The sequence below is a fragment of the Podarcis liolepis genome (genome assembly GCF_965112155.1).
Source record: "Podarcis liolepis genome assembly, chromosome: 7".
NCBI lineage: Eukaryota > Metazoa > Chordata > Lepidosauria > Squamata > Lacertidae > Podarcis > Podarcis liolepis.
The window spans coordinates 18,343,621-18,360,397 of record NC_139561.1 but is presented as its reverse complement, the minus strand read 5'-3'; the positions used below and the strand labels follow the sequence as shown (position 1 = coordinate 18,360,397).

The following is a 16,777-nucleotide window of genomic DNA, read 5'->3' as shown; positions in this document are numbered from 1 at the left end:
TTGTAAAGAATCCCCTCTTGGAAAGAGTTTGATTGTAGAGCAGTGGCACAAAGGGGGATCATGCTGTGTGCATGCCACAGGCAGCTTCTGGCCGGGGCAAAACAGCCATGCAAACATACCTCATTAAAATTAATTCCCTTTTTTGTTTTAATTTGAAAAGGAGACTTCGAGTATAGCAATCCCAGCTTGGGTCACATGGGCAAGGCAGGCAAATTGCAATTCCAATGACCATGCTTTGGCTGCCATGAAGATGGTGTGGAACCCATCACTACACCCACTACACTACACTACAGCTATTTAGGGCAAGGGTCCAGTCTTTAGATTTGTGCATAGCCTAGCACTTGATAAGGTACAGCAGGGTTGTACTCCAAGATTTGAGATGGTCTCAGCTCTCATATGCCTGGCTAAAATAATCATTTTTTTTAGGCTCTGTGCAAAATTTTCATCTCTGAAATATGTGTGTGTGTGTGTGTATAGGAGGCAAAATGTTTCATGGCAACTTTCTGCTGCATAATTCTGCCCCCACCCCCAATTTGCACCACCTGTTCAAATTGCAAGGTGCCTCTTTCTCTAATCTTAATTAACTGGTTTACATTTATATACCTTCCATCCAACCACTTCTCTGGGCAGTTAACAATAAGATGCAATTTACAATAAAATCCTCTGCAATTATTATTCATATTATTTGCACATTCTGCACAACCAAGGGAGCCCAGTTGTGCCGTGTCATCACACTGTCAATTAGACTTGGCCTCATGAAAGCATCATGAAGCTGAATCAGAGTGGAGGCCATGCTTCCTACCCTCACTCTGAATAGGCATCTTCACTCTATTTCATAGTCCCTTCCCCTTGAACAATTGCCGAAATGTGTGCCTATGGAATTCATTTGGCAAAGGCCAAATTTTGATGTGAAATGCCCCCCCAATCTCTGTCTTATATTTGGCTTAAAAAGAGTGATGTATGAAGTTTAGAGTTGGCTGGATAAAGCATGAGAAGAGGCCTCTTGCTGGCAGAAGCAGCTTCTATGATACTGGAGTGGAGGCTTTTAAAACTTCTATTTAAAGGGGGATTGGAGGATAGGTCTATCAATAGTCATTAGCAATGGTTGCTCTGTGGAACCTGCATATTCAGAATATTCAAATTTCTGGATGCACCCAGGATGTGGATGCTTCAGTGAATGAGTCAGATGTGTTCCAGATCCCGTTGGTCTTACTTACTTACTTACTTACTTGCTTGCTTACCTAGCAGGGGAGACACCATGATCATGAGAATGATGAACCAAGGAGGTCAGGAGAGGTTTCTGGGAAGCAGAGAGAAGCTTCTTACTACTTCTCAGCAGCCCTGCCTGATTTGGAAAGGAGCCTATTTCAGATTTTAGCCACTATCCCTGTAAAAAAACACCAACCACCTTGCTATTTTCCATATCACTCAAGCTTGGAGTGAATTCTTCAGCAGAAGTTCCCTGACTTGGTGGCTCCTTCACCACAAAAAATTCATCAACCCCACTATATTTTCAAAGCAAGCCCGACCACTTAATTCTCTCCCCCGCCCAAGTGCCTGTATCAATATTTTAACATGAGTGTTACGAAGAAAATTGCTTCCCCCTCGCTGCCCCACTCCTAATTTCTGCCATTTCAACCTTGTCTCTTTTCTCTCTCTCATTAAATCAGTGTGACGAGACTTTATTCCATTCCTTAACTAAGTGAATATCCCGGAAATTTAAAATCCCCAAAGCACAGCGACCAGATTCTGAAAGCTTCCAAATTACACAGAGAATAAGCAGCCTCAACGGAATCAGATCCTTCATGGCTTTTAAGTGGAAGTACAGGCAGGCGCCTGCAAGTGACAAAATCAAGGAAGAGTCAGCCAAAGAGGTGGGAGTCAGGGGTGGGTTGTTCTTTTGGGGTGGGGTGGGGAGGGAGAGGAGGAGGAATAACTCCCCTGGAGTAAATGTGCTCAAAGTAGGCATGGGTGAACATGCTGGTTTCAATTTATCTCAGTTTCTAATTTTCCCCCATCTCACGTTCAGTTTTCCACATCAGTTCGCAATTTTTTTCCAAAAAAAAAAGAGGTCCTCATGAAAATTCAGCAGCATTTTAGAGCGTATTTATCCTAATATGCACATTTTTGCACGACATAAAAAATCTGCACAATTTTGCAAAGCTGTTTTGCCTGATATAAACCATTTTGGGATATCATTTTCACCAATGTATGCATTTTTGTACACATTGCCTTTCTCTAGAGAAATTGTCCGGAAAAATGCAGAGAAGAGAGAATTTAGAAGTAGGGCTATGTTTGTGTCTGCCTGTTGTTTTGGAAAGCATGAACTGTGTAAGTTTCCATGAAATGTGAACTGGATAGAATTGCTCCCCCCTCCCTAGCTACGACTGGGAGGCTGGCTGCATTTTGCAGTTCTGAACAAACACCAAGGTGGGAATCATACTGGGCGCATACTATGGACGCAAAATGACACATTTCAATCCTTTCAAATTCATATCATATGGGGAAGCTTTGGTCAAAGGTGGCAAAAATGTTTAGTATTCTGCCACTTAAAAAATAAAATCCACCCAAGGCTTAAATAGGGTGAAGTAACTTCCCCAACCCAGTTAACATGGAGATGGGGAGTAGGGAAAACACACATACCTCTTTTCCAGTAAATCGATGTATTTGCTCTAATTTTATTTGGATTATAAAAGGGAGCCTTTCAAAAAGTGCTTAGGAGAGCAGAAAGGGGAGGGGAAATGATAGGGGTGGCATTCACGGTGAGCATTACTCTGTCTGTATTAAGAATCCCATCCTCACATTTTATTGTTACTGTCAGCCTGCAAAAGACAGTGCTTAAAACAAAATAATACATAATGTATTACAGGGGCATAAACATCAGCAGACATTTTTTATCTTAAAAAGAAAATGCAAAAGCAAAAACAAAAAAGCAACACACACACAGCACAACACAACCACCGTAAAGTATATGGAGGTAGCGAGCTGGAGGAGTCTTAATATAAATGTTGGCCACTAAGATAATCAAAAAGGTATTAGAGGAAATGATGGAATGAGAGACTTGCAAGGGTCTCTGCAGCATTTTAGCGGCTGCCCTTCTCATTACTTGGCGTGGGATGAGGGAAGGAGAGATGGTGAGAAAGGGAGAGCTGCTGTGAAAGGGCCAAAGACCTTACAGGAGAAGAGAAGCAAACGGGATTGTTCTTGGTGTATCCATTTATTTAGGAAATGCATGATGCCTTTTATTTATTTATTTAATCCTTGATAAATTATTCATAATACTTAGGATATGACGAGTATCCAGCAAGATACACGGGAAGGGCCCCAGACTGGTGGGGGATTTTTTCACTGGCATTTTTTATTTGCATGGATGTGATGGGACTGGTACCCACAGCAGTTTTATCAAGATATGAGTAACAGCACCTCATTCATTTATTCATCTTTAACGGAAAAACAACTGTTTGCGGGTGTATTTGGGAAAACACCATTGACACGGTGATACTGCATCAATGGTGGATTTATACTGGACCATCCGCATATCATTCAGCTTTCTTAGCTGTTCTGTGATGCTTCCCCGATGTCGTCGCATTATTGCTGTCTAAAGGGGCACTCTTCCACTACAGTGCAACAAGAAGTGAAACCAAAAAGATAAAATAAGCTCAAACGTTTCTGGTAAGAATAGATTTCAGCAATGAGTTATGGGGCACACTCTGGAAATGAAGCCATGAATTTGTCCCCAAACTTTTGCAGACACAAATAGTACCAAAAGTGGGTATGCGTTTATCCACTGTGACACAACCATGAGTAGAAATAATCTTGAATGCACAATTTAAAGGAATTTTGAAAGGGCCCTAATAAACTCTAACATAACAACAAAAGTTACAAGTTTGAAGCTGAGGTTGCCAACATGCGTCACCTAAAAATATTGTAAAAAATTCAAGCATATTAAGAGACCCCACACTCAGGTGAAAGGTCTGTAGGAACTCGGCGGGAAGGTATAAAAGAATCCTGCTAAGGGGGTTTACAGACCTGTGTGCAGAAAACATCTGTGGTCTTTGTTTCTGAATCAGAAAACTGCTGGAGTGGATATGTGCCTCTGCTAAAGCTGCCACACAGTTACTGCAAATCTGCAAAACAACAGCAATAGCAAAGGCTGGGGGAGAGGGGCAACTTACTGTGTGTCACACATTTAAGCAGCTGTACCAAACAGGGAGGGACGCGGATGGCGCTGTGATCTAAACCACAGAGCCTAGGGCTTGCCGATCAGAAGGTCAGCAGTTCGAATCCCCACGACAGGGTGAGCTATTGTTGCTCGGTCCCTGCTCCTACCAACCTAGCAGTCCGAAAGCACGTCAAAGTGCAAGTAGATAAATAGGTACCACTCTGGCAGGAAGGTAAATGGCGTTTCTGTGCACTGCTCTGGTTCGCCAGAAGCAGCTTAGTCATGCTGGCCACATGACCTGGAAGCTGTACTCCCTTGGCCAGTAAAGCAAGATGAGAGCTGCAACCCCACAGTCATCTGCGACTGGACCTAATGGTCAGGGGTCCCTTTACCTTTAGCTTTACCAAACAGGGAAATGAGACCTATTAGGCTAGGGGGTGCGCAGTAAGTTATCTCAGCTTCACCCCAACTTGGCCCCCTCCAGACATTGTTAGATTACAACCCCTATCAGCTCCACACAGCATGGCCAATGGACAGAGATGATGGGAGCTGTAGTCCAAAGCATCTAGAAGGCACCAGGTTGAGGAAGGCAGAGCTTGCTGGTCCTTGAACAGAATGGAAGCTCTGTTGAGTCCTAGTGAGACCCAGGCACAGTAGCTATCTTTGAAGGGGGAGGAACAACACACAATAATGGTGGGATCTGAAGCAACCTTTTTGTTTATTTATTAACTTTATCAATAAACTGTCTTTTGATGTATGTGAAGTAGCACCTTGAAAAAGTGCAAATACGTTATGGAAATGTTGTGGCCAGCTTTTACAGGTAAATAGGGTGTCAGCAAGGCAGAAATAAATGCAGAGATAATAACGAAAATGCACCCCCCCGTACTCTCCATTCCATTCTGCAGCTGTTCATTATTATCGGTTCTTCATCGCCATCATCATCGTTGCAACAAGTCTACAAGGTAAGTCACTAGATAACAGTCTGATTTTACATATAGTAATTGAGTTTGCCAGTGCTTCTGCTGGTGCTTCTGCCACTGCCAATTAAAGGAAAGAAGAGGAAAGTATGTGGAGAGGAGTGCTTTTGATGCTGGATGGAGGCAGAGGAGATGGGTGGCAGGAAAAGTCAGGTATTCCTCTCCATTGAGTACCCTGAGCCTTTTGAAAAAGTTGCCCATCCTCGAAAGTGTGTGAGTGTGTTGTGGCACTTGCTGTTATCATTTAATTAAATGGTTTAAAACAAAAAGAAACGAGCTAAGACAGATGAGGAGTATGAAGAGTGCTGGCTTTCCAGAGTTCAGAGAATGGATTCACTGAGGGGTGGTGGTGCTTTTGTGCCCTGGATTTTGGGGGCTGGGACTGCTGTCTTTTAAAGCCATTCTAGAGCAGTATGCACTGATTGTGCCAATTCTCTTTGAAATGCAAGGAAGTTTAGAGAGTCTGCAGAGCCTGGGAACGCAGTAAAAAGAGGGCTGGTGGGCCCACCGGCAAGATTCCTCTTTCTACATGGAGAATGTTCACGTTAAATATTTCAGCTGACATCTGGATCCAAAGCCCTCCAAACATCTGGATTCCAGCCCTCACTCCCTTCTTCTCCACAACAGTCAGTGAGTACCTTTCATTTTCTACCATTTCCAGGTGTCCTCTGGGAAAGGGGGAATTTTATTTGCCGTTTCCGAACATGGTAGCCTCAGCTTTGTCACTTTATATTATAAAGAATAATGTGGCGGGGCCACAGAGGACATATGTAGGGGACAGATTGAGCCTGGACAAGTACTTTTTTGAGGGAAGGGAGGAGGAGGAATGTATGTCAGGAGGAAGGATGGAACCCAGAGGGAATGTAATTAAAGAGCCCAGAAAAAAATGGAGCAAAAAGAAGACTATATTTTGGTCCTGTTATAGATATTCAGCCTATTGTTTCCAGTTCCAGATTTTGTGTGTGTGTGTGTGTGTGTGTGTGTGTGTGTGTGTGTGTGTGTGTGTATGGTTGAATTCTGCACTGGCATGATATAAATTTTATACCACAAAAAGCTGAATTCTCTGGCTTTTGATATTATTCAAACTGATTGCATTTAGCACTTCAGTGCTTCTTTACATGTACTAATTGTGCTCTGCTCTTCAAGGGGAGGGGGAAATAACTTCAGGAACCTTAACTAGCGCTCCATCTGCCTCTGTCATGACTGGCATCCACTTCCCATTCAGACCAGCCATTGAATCTTCGGCAGCAGGGATGGAACAGCATCTTCAGTCACATCTGGGGGCAGCAGGTTCACTTAGAAGGCACAGAGCAGTCCATGGGGCACGCACAACTTTGTCCTCCCAACACCTTGTTGCTGCTTCCCTGCCTCCGTCTCAGTACCTGCTGCCCGAGGCAAATGCCGTACTTAGCCTAATGGAAGGACCGGCACTGACCTTTGTTCACAAAATCTTCTCTTCAGCCACTGCCCTCATTTCTGAGGCTTCAGGAAACATTGGCCACACATTATCAAGTCCACATTGGAAGCCATAAGGGCTGAACACTTGCTTTAAAAAACAATGATACTGAGATTCTCCGTACATGAAATTCCATGCCCAATATAAAAATCTACACTAATTAATTTTATTTATATCCCATCCTTGCTCCTAGAAGCTCAGGGTAATGTCTGTGGTTCTTCCCACCCTTCTTAATCCTCACATCAACCCTGTGAGGAAGATTAGGCTGAGTGAGAGACAATGACTGGTCCAAGTGAGGGCTTCATGACTGAGGATTTGCATCTGCACATCCCCAGCACAGGACTGAGCCTGACACACTAATCACTATGATATTCCACTGCAAACAAATCCTTGATTATATCCCTTATCTTGAACAGCACACTGAGATGTTCCTTCTGTTCTCTACAATATTGCTTAATCAAAGTAATCATTAGTTTTATGTGAGGAACATTTGGACATGCAGGATCTTGTTTCAGTGCTTGGGGTTGGATTAGATGATTGTTTGGGTCACTTTGTTCCCACAGCTCATTCGCCACCCACGCTTTCCAATAAATAAATAAAGTAAAACAGGGTATGCAGAAAGAATGCTAATCTTAACCAAGCCGGTGATCATGTAAACCTGGTGTACTGGTCTAGTGTAGAAGACTTAATAAAAACAAATAAAAGGAATGAACTAGCCAAGTAGACTACAGCAAGGGCAACTCAGAATGGAAGGAGGAGAAAAAGAAGAGAAGGAGCAACAAGAATTGAGAGCTGCAATCACTAGTACCATCTCCTCTGCTCACCACAACTCCTTCACTGTATCTGTTACCCAGGATCTTACGATGGATTTTCAGCATTTTAAGAGCCAACCTTGGTTGAAAAAGCCATTTCCCCTTCCCGGGGAGATGACGTTGCGGGCTGGTCACAAGCCCAACCTGTGTGCATGGGGCGGGATAGCCCCTGCGCTATTGGGAGTCCTTGGCCGCGTCATCCCTTGAGCCAACCAATCCAGTTGGTCAGGGGGCATGGCTTGGGTTATTTAAACTGCACGTGATTGAGGACTCACCCCTTTTCTGCTTCTTGCTCGCTCAGTTTCATGTGTCTTTATTCCAACATCTTGGGAGGGTTTGGGGCCTTGCCACGCAAGTGAGTGATGGTAAACACATAAACAGTTGGGCAGAAAGTCTGGCTCCAGATTACTGTTCAGGTTTGCATTTCACTGGTTCAAAATGGTTAGTATCCTATATACCAGGGGTGGGGAATCGTTGCCAAATTACAGCTTCCATCAGCAAGAGCCAGTGATCATGGCTGGTGAGAGTTGCAGTCCAGCCATGTCAAAGTCCAACCAAAGGTTCCCCACTATATTCTACAGGTGCTGCATTAAAAGATTTTACAGTGAATCCTATTCGATCTCCCATCCCAGCTTCTCTGATCCACAGGCCATGTACTGCCCAAATTAGGGATGGAAAGATCAGCCTATTTTTATTCCCTGTCAGATTCATATGTATCTGGTCATAAGCCTGTATTTTTGTTTTGCAAATATATGTGTGTATGACAGAAATCACACACACACAATTGCATTGCAATTGTTGTTTTTATTCTACTAACCCATTGTAAAAGGTAAAGGTAAAGGATCCCTGACAGTTAAGTCCAGTCACAGACAACTCTGGGGTGTGAAGCTCATCTCACTTTACAGGCCGAGGGAGCTGGTGTTTGTCCACAGACAGTTTTTCCGGGTCATGTGCCCAGCATGACTAAGCCACTTCTGGCGAAACCAGAGCAGCGCACAGAAATGCTGTTTACCTTCCTGCCACAGCGATACCGATACCTATTTATTTGCTTGCACTTTTTGGCATGCTTTCAAACTGCTAGGTTGGCAGGAGCTGAGACTGAGCAATGGGAGCTCACCCTGCCGCGGGGATTCAAACTAAGGTTATATATGAATGTGATTTCCACCACCACTACCCCTTAGCTCTGGCTGATTAGTAATCAGTGGGCAATTTTAAAATTGGCATGCTGCATTTAAATCAATCAATTTGGAATAGGTGGTGAGCCAAGACATCTCAGAGGTCCTTCTCTTTAGTGTAACCCGCTTTCTTCGCCCAAATGATTAAGGAAAAGCTGGAGGAGGGGGATGATCAATGAAATAAGGCTCGCTCTCCTCATAATCAAAGAGTGCTTCCACACTTGATATTTACTCTGGAATGGCCACTCCTTGTTCAGTCACTTTTGACAAGACAACTCTATGAATTCATCATCACACATCATATTGTGTTTCCCCCTGCTTTTGCATTGGTTGCTTTGTCCATTTTATCACCGGCATGTGCCCCCCCCAAAAAAAAAGTTCCCTAAATGGGAATACAGCTCTTCAGCAGAAAAAGGGCCCCACCCTTGCCTTAGCACCGGTCTTCTGTCTTTTTAAAGAGGCACTGTTTTGACACGTGCAGTGACATTTTGGTTCTTCAGCCCTACTGCTGTGCTGCTGCACAATTACATTTGCAATTGCAATATATAAAAGGATGTCACATAGAGGAGGGAGAAAGGTTGTTTTCTGCTGCTCCAGAGAAGCGGACACGGAGCAATGGATCCAAACTACAAGAAAGAATATTTCACCTAAACATTAGGAAGAACATCCTGACAGTAAGAGCTGTTCGACAGTGGAATTTGCTGCCAAGGAGTGTGGTGGAGTCTCCTTCTTTGGAGGTCTTTAAGCAGAGGCTTGACAACCATATGTCAGGAGTGCTCTGATGGTGTTTCCTGCTTGGCAGGGGGTTGGACTCGATGGCCCTTGTGGTCTCTTCCAACTCTATGATTCTATGATTCTATGACCCTGTTGCCACAGGATGCCAATGTTTTTAAAACCAGATTTTAATTTGCCCCAAAATGCTTTGTCACCTGCGCTGAAAAAATTAAAATATCTGCACAAATAGTGATTACTCGATTGTGGTTCATTTATTTGCAAAAGGCTGAGGAAAACGTGTGTTCGCCATGCAGCAATTGTGACTGACATTTTCCCAAAGAAGTTAAACAACTCTATGATAAATTACGATTAAGTGCTATTGCATGATTTTTTTAAAAAAATGTATGCGAGAAAGCATTTTAATGCAATGTTTTAAAAACAGGTCTTAAAGTATGCTTCTAAAGTGTCATGCTCAGGTGCATCGTTCCTTACCCAACCTTAAGACGGTGATGCACCAACTAATGCGAACGGGACACAGTGGGAGGTAGAATTCCTTCTATTTCTGATGTTCTCACTGTGAGTGCTGGTTGCCTGTGTAGCCAAAATGACACCACCCTCACACAAGAGAGAGGCATCAGCAACCTTCAGGGAACTTCGGGATTTGCAGAACTGCAAATATTCTTTTGGGGAGAAGAACTCTAGGGGAGAATTGGGGGTGATGGGAAAAAGGTGAGAGGGCAAATGCAATGGAGTAGCTGGAACTCTAACCAGCAGCATTCAATGCTGCAACATTTTGTTGCAGGCCCCACTGCTGCAAGGAAAGTGCCATGCCAGCCAAAAATGAGGAAAGCATATAGCTGCTAGCGGAAGTGAAATGACTGGTTTGGGGTAGTGTTAAAAGCCCCATTCTGGAAGCATCCTCAGTATTTACAGATCAGTCTTGTCTACTGATCAACTGCCGGCTATCTACGAAGGAGACTAGAAAGTTCTTGAAAAGTGTCTTCTATCTGTCTACAGAAGGGTTCCTGGTGCCACCTAGTGCTGTGATAGAACAGTACAGTTCTTGCAGGCAGCATGAGATAACTGTAGATTCAGTGGGCTTATTCATACTAATAATAATAATGTTATCATTTATAGAGATGGCAATAAATAGTTCATAATTTATACGGCTTCCATGGTTCCCGATGCCACACAATCGTTAACTTAATTGTGCTTACTTCCCTGACAGAGGCTTGAGACAGACCATGGGTTTCAAGGGAGTTGGTTGGAAGTGGTTTCAAAGAGCTTCTGCTTCCCATAGTGCAGATTTACCTATTTTTATTTTTGCCCCCCTGCTCCCTGTGAAAGAACAGGTTTCGGAAGCAGTAAAAACATCCAGTTCGAGCAGAAGTAAAACTGCGGAAAGTGCATACTATACAAGGGGCTGTGGACCCTGGGTTGTATCCCATGCTAATCTTACTCAAAGCAGACCCAGTGAAGTTGATGGACATGGCTAACTTAGGTCCACTCATTTCAATGGGTCTACTCAAAGTAAAACTTAGTTGGATGTAATCCCTCTCCCAAACAGTTTTCAGTCACCGGGAGAAAATTATCTTCTGTCTCCGGCTGCATGATGAACAGAAATTCAACTGGTGTATATTTCCCCAGCATGGAGATTCAGTAGTTTGGGGGGGGGGGGGAATGGTCACATACTGACTGTGGCATAGCTCTTAAAGAGCCAGAACCTGAATGGGGAGGGTGGGTGGTGGCAGCAATACTCTCTGCCATAATAATGGCACCAATTCTCTCTGCCGTAATAACCACTTTGCTGTCCAGTTTACATACAGGGAAGGGAGTGATTTTGCCACCCAGCACAAGCCAACAGCAGTGTTTTGTCCTCTGCTCTTCCAAGCCTGAGTGGTTCCATCGTAAGTTATCCCCTTCCCCCTTTTCCATTTACAAGTTTGTCCCATGAGATGATCCGTATTCTGCTTTGGATATCTCTGTTGCCCAAGGTGCTCAAAGAGAGGAACTGGGGAAGAAGGAGGGAAGGGAAGGGAGAGGCAGGGAGTTGTGGGTTAAGGAAATAAAGTTGAGAATAAACAGAGAAAAAGGCCAACTTCGGCCATCTCTGTACCTTCTTGACCCTCGTCCATTGTGGGGCAAAAGGTCTTTGCCTACAGGAGGAAGTGGGGAAACAACAAAGATGCCGAGTCTGGAGGGAGGTGGGGAGCAGTCGAGGCAAAGGGTGTAATTATCACCCAATAATCACACCTCAACTGAGCAAGGGAAATGTCACTCGGCAGGGCGCGCTAATCTTCCCGCCTCCCCTTCTCTGGCATGTCAGGGATAGAAGCTAGCAGTTACATGGGTTATTAGGGAGGGGGACCTCCAAGGAATTTGTAAATAAGTGATACTTGGAATTCCGTGCTCTAGAATCTCACTCTGTCTTGGGCCACATTTAATAATCTCTTTGTAGCTGGGAAGAGGCAACCTAATCATATCCAAGGTCTTTCTCATGAATTCAAATATTTTGTGGGGGCAATGATGAAAGCCAAGGGGTCATTATTGTAAGCCACCCATAGAACTTTGCTCTTGGGTGACAAGTAAGAATGATCTCTTGTATCCAATGCTAGTCCTACACAGAGTAGACCCACTGAAATTAATTGGCACAACTAATATAGGCCCACTAATTTTAAAAGGTCTACTCTTGGGTTGGATGTAGCTGAATACAACCAGATTATCAACATCACCATATAGATTTCTTAACTGCAGTTAACTATGAGGTTGCAGGGTGGGTTGCAACAATGTAAAAATACAACATAAAAATCAGTTAAAACAAATTATAATATAAAGTAGATCCTTAAAAAATGCTGATGATGGACTTTGGTGAAGTAAGTACATTTTCGGATCAACACTGGGTGGAGATTATATCACATTAACTCCAGTGTAACCATGCTGAAAAAGATTCCCTGTACACCACTTAAGCCAGTGTGTTGCAGAGTGTTGGACAAGGACGTGTCAGGCCAGGATTCGTATCCCCACTCGGCTATAAAGCTCATGAGGTGTGACCATGCGACAGTCACAGCCTCTCAGCCTAACCTGCTTCACAGGGTTGTTGTGGGGGGGGGGGAGGTAAAACAAGGTGGGAAGAGCCATGAACACTACCTTGAGCTCCTTAGAGAAAAACGTGGGATATAAATGCAATAAATAAGTAAATAAATGAATAAGAAAGTGGTGCCTTAATGCTGCAGGCAGTCCTTTAATGGGAGGAGGAGGTCTTGGTTGACCTTCCTAGTTCCTCCTCTCAGAATATTCTGGTGCTGCTCTTTACAGTGATGAAATTTGTATCCTTAAGGAGCAGAACTATGGACATTTCCCCATGAGCAGATCGATCGGCAAGGAGCTATGGATGGGTGATATTGTCAATGCTGGTTTCTCCCAGTTTCTAATTTTTCCAATCTTAAATTCCATTTGTATTTTTTAAGAAATAAAAAGTCCTTGTGAAAACGAACCAGCATTTTAATGCTACCTTTTCCCTAACATGCACATATTTGTATGAAATTGGTCCTAACATAATGCATTTTTAATATGTTGTTTTCACTAATAGTTACATTTCTAGTGATACTTTGCCCAGGCACCCACATTTTTGTATGCTTTACTTGGCTGGAGAACAGCTGTGCAAAATTCAGAGGTGTTCAAATTTCGAATACAATTTTGCCTATTGCTTTGGGAAGTGTGAATGAGGTGGTTTGCCTTTAACTGCAAGCTGAATCAATCTTTCGCTGCCATCCCTACAAAGGGTGCTGCAGCAGAAAATGGGACTTTGCCTAGCTGCAGATCTAACTTAGCCCACAGCTGGCAGCAGATCTCTTCGCTCTGTTCCAGGATATGGACTGCTGCTGCCACTGGTGGAATCTCCACCACCACCACTAAATCACCTTGCAAGGAAGCACCTCAGACTGTTGCTTTACGTGTTAGGTGAGAGGTTGAGTAGGCCTCATGTTCCCAGTAGAGAACATTGTGTGGGAAGCTAGTTTCCTTTTGCACTGGAAACTCGTCCTACTGGGCCAAACCCAGCTCCACCTGGAATGTTGCTTCAGTTGAGGGATCGTTCACACTTCCACTTGTCCTGTGCCTAGAAAGCACAGATCCAAGTGGGCTTCTGCTTGAGCTGTGCTTTCAGGCAATGGTCCGAGCAGTTTCCCCCTGACTCCTCTCCTTTCCCAGGGAAAACCCACTATTTAGTTCTAAATTTGAACAAACATCAATCCTGGAGAAACCTGGGGGGCATGGCAAGCTGCAAAGCTAAATGGCGGCATAATCTTATGTCTCTGAACACAACAGGGTGAAAATCACATTGAGACAGACCCTTCAAATATCCTTATTTACCAGGGACAGTCCTGAATACATAGCAGCCTCCCAGTTTCTTATTTGATCCCAGAATGTCCCACTTTTCCTTAGGATGTCCCTATTTTCATGAGAGAAATGTTGGAGGGTATGGAGTTACGCAACCTCCAAGCCAAGGAAATAAGTAACTATACAACCTTTAGAAGACATCTGAAGACAGCCTTTTATAGCGAAGTTTTTTTAATGTTTAATGTTTTATTATGTTTTTATATATGTTGGAAGTGAGTGGCTGGGGCAAGCCAGTCAGATGGGTGGGTAATAATGATGATGATGATGATGATATTCTCTCCCTATTTTCATCGGAGAAATGTTGGAGGGTATGCTAAATGGTGACATGATCTTATGTCTCTGAACATGATGGGGTGAAAATCACTTTCAGGGACAACCATAGGCTGTGGAACATCAGAAATTTTACACACCGGGAACAGTAAGGATTCAAGGATTTAAAAGCAAGTCTGCACATTTACTTTTAAAAGAGTAAATTGAAGGCTCAATATCTCAGGCCTCAGGCAAGTCCTCAGACACTGATGTGCCTAATGAACACTCACTTGCAAAAGGGCAGGAAAGCGGCACCAGTTATGGAGGCTGATAGAGACTCAGACGTCTACACAAACTGAATTCACCAAGCCCAAATGTGTGACTGGACCACCTTGTTGACACCATTTGCGCAGAAATTTGATGACCTTTCTAATCAACTAATCCTAGAGAAAACCCAAATTGTTGTTAGCCCAGACTGAGTTTAAATGAGCGGTTTCCCCGGGGAGGGGGGGAAGCAGCAGGATAAGAGGAAGTGCAGATAAACCCTGAGTCAGCATTTCCTTGTAAACACCTTTGGAGAAAACAAAAGGGGGGGGGGAATACTGGTGCTGTGAACACAACATATCTAAACCAGAAGCTTGTTGTGTATTCCCCACCCAGCTGAGGTCCCCGCTACCACTGTAAGCAGCTCTTCTGGAAAACCTCTTTGCCCGCAATGGTCTTCTTGAACCCAGTTAACAAGGCCCTTTAAAACACACACGCACAACAACAACGCTGTAAGGAGCTAATCAGAGCATCCTTATTAATTTCCACCCCCCTTCCCCACAAGCTAATCATTGCATTAGAAAGATGAATATGTAACGAAGCTGAAACCACAGGAGCTGCGATGGCAGGAGGGGAGATGGATCTCATCGCAGGTGGAAGCCCTCACATTAGAGGGAGCGCAAAGACCCAGTGCGGTTTTCACAGCCGCAGGCAGGGGAAACCTCCAGAAAGCTTGACTGTTTTAGAGCTGCAGGAGGTGGAGGTCGCAGTGGGGGGCTTAGCTTATACGGGTGTTTTGCCCCCGAAGGTCAGATCGGCCTGCCTCTTGCTCTGCTGTGCTTAACGGTAGCCAAACGCCACCATCTTGCATTGGCTGGATGTTTCGATGGATGTGCATTGTGGCCAGCAGGTTGGACCAGACAGCCCTCCACCCCCGAACATGATGCTAGGAGTGTGACATGTCCCCTGTAGAACCAAGTGTCTGTTTGGAAGAGCAAACAGCTGTAGAGTGGCAATTAACCCGCCACAGTTTTGTGGGAGGAGCCCCCCCATTCCCTCCCACCGCAACCAGTACTCTGCTGCCCCCTGCGGTGTGTGTGCCATCTCTGCTTGGTTGGTCCAGCCTCTGTCTCCCCAGCGCTGTTATGAACCCTCCAGCACACACGGTTAATTAGGGAAAATATCCTTTCTAGCAATTTAAATGATTTTGGCATTTTCAGGAGGGCACATGTAATATTCAAATTACTTCCACTCCGTGCCGCCTTGTCTTTGCTTGGCTCGTCTTCCCAGGTGAATTTGCGGTCTCTGAAATGCTCTAATTTCCCCACACAAGCCATGTCAAATATAATTTTGGTGCAAAGTTGGTAATTATACCTAACATCAGTCTGATGTTAAAAACACTGAAAAATTTAGCAAGAGGAGACGAAAGGAGAGAGACACGCGGCTGAGGCCAGAGAACGAAAGGCGGGTGCAAACCCCCCACCCCCCCGCTTCAGTATTTGTGCTCTTTAATTAATAATAGCATGTTTTCAGGAACCAAAGGAGAAAAAAAAATGAAACGAGTTCTCCCGAACTGACTGAAATTTGCTTTTGTCCCAAATATACTTTCTCACTGAGGAATCTGGTTATAAGGTAGAGCCACTGGAAACACTGCAGACAAAAATGCAAGGCCCCAGCGAAGTCCTATGAGTGTGTTACCACAAACCGTTTCTCCCCTTTGAAGATAAACCTACCCAGTTTTTTTGTGCTTTCTAGAAATCATTTTATTAGGCACTCACTGAATTTGCTAGCATATGAACACGCATCTACAAGAAACCTGGTTTAAAAGAATAATAATCTAAGACACACTCTCTCAAAGAAACATTTTTAGCAGATGTGATGTGACTTTACCCCAAAGAGAGGACTTAACATGCAGAATGAATTATCTAGCTGTCATCCTCAGCCCTCCAGCCCTGGTTTTGCTGTCCCCCAAAGATGTTCTGCCTATTTTTGTAGAGTCCTTAAAACCTTGCCTTCTCTTATTTCTGACATGACCATCCCATGCTCAGATCTGCCTTCCCGTCAGGGGGACTGCCTGGATCTCTTTGAATGCTAATCTCTGCCATTTAGAACTGGTCCAGGGTTAAGAATTCCAGGCAAGAGATTCCTTTACTTGATCAATGTGGCACAATGAATATTGTGGTGTTTAGTTTTGGAGGTAAGCAAGTGAAATTTCCACCCCTGGAGGCAAAAGAGGAAGTTAAAGTCTAAGTAATGGGAATGGAAGAAAAGTGGAAGAGCCTGATAGCTGGCTGCACTATAACCAAAGTGGCTCTATTGCCAGGGCCAGCTCTGTGCAGGGAAGTTGGCTCTTAAAAGGAAATTTATGGCTCTAGCCCCCATAAAGTATGTCTAGCAATGCCCCGGCCCATTCTCATTGCATACACGAGACCAGAGACAATCTTTTGGTTTGCCACAGCTGTTGCAATGATGTGCTGACCTCAACAGAGTCCCTTGGATAGCCACTGTGCAGCAACCACAGAGTTTTCACAATTCCTGTGCTGGGCTTGTTTTGCCAGCTAGCAAATGCC

At 44.1% G+C, this 16,777-nt stretch overlaps 1 protein-coding gene across 2 annotated transcripts in view; it reads right to left on the bottom strand.

The window, feature by feature from the left end:
• The window catches only part of CASZ1 (castor zinc finger 1), a 443,166-nt gene that overhangs the window by 403,932 nt on the left and 22,457 nt on the right, over positions 1–16,777 (bottom strand). The window contains exon 3 of one of the 2 annotated variants that reach the window (XM_083512761.1): positions 1,242–1,387. The exons of the other annotated variant lie outside the window; for it this stretch is intronic. The gene's annotated coding sequence lies outside the window, so the exon portion shown is untranslated. The remainder of the gene's footprint in view (positions 1–1,241; positions 1,388–16,777) is intronic. 2 annotated transcript variants of the gene reach the window in all.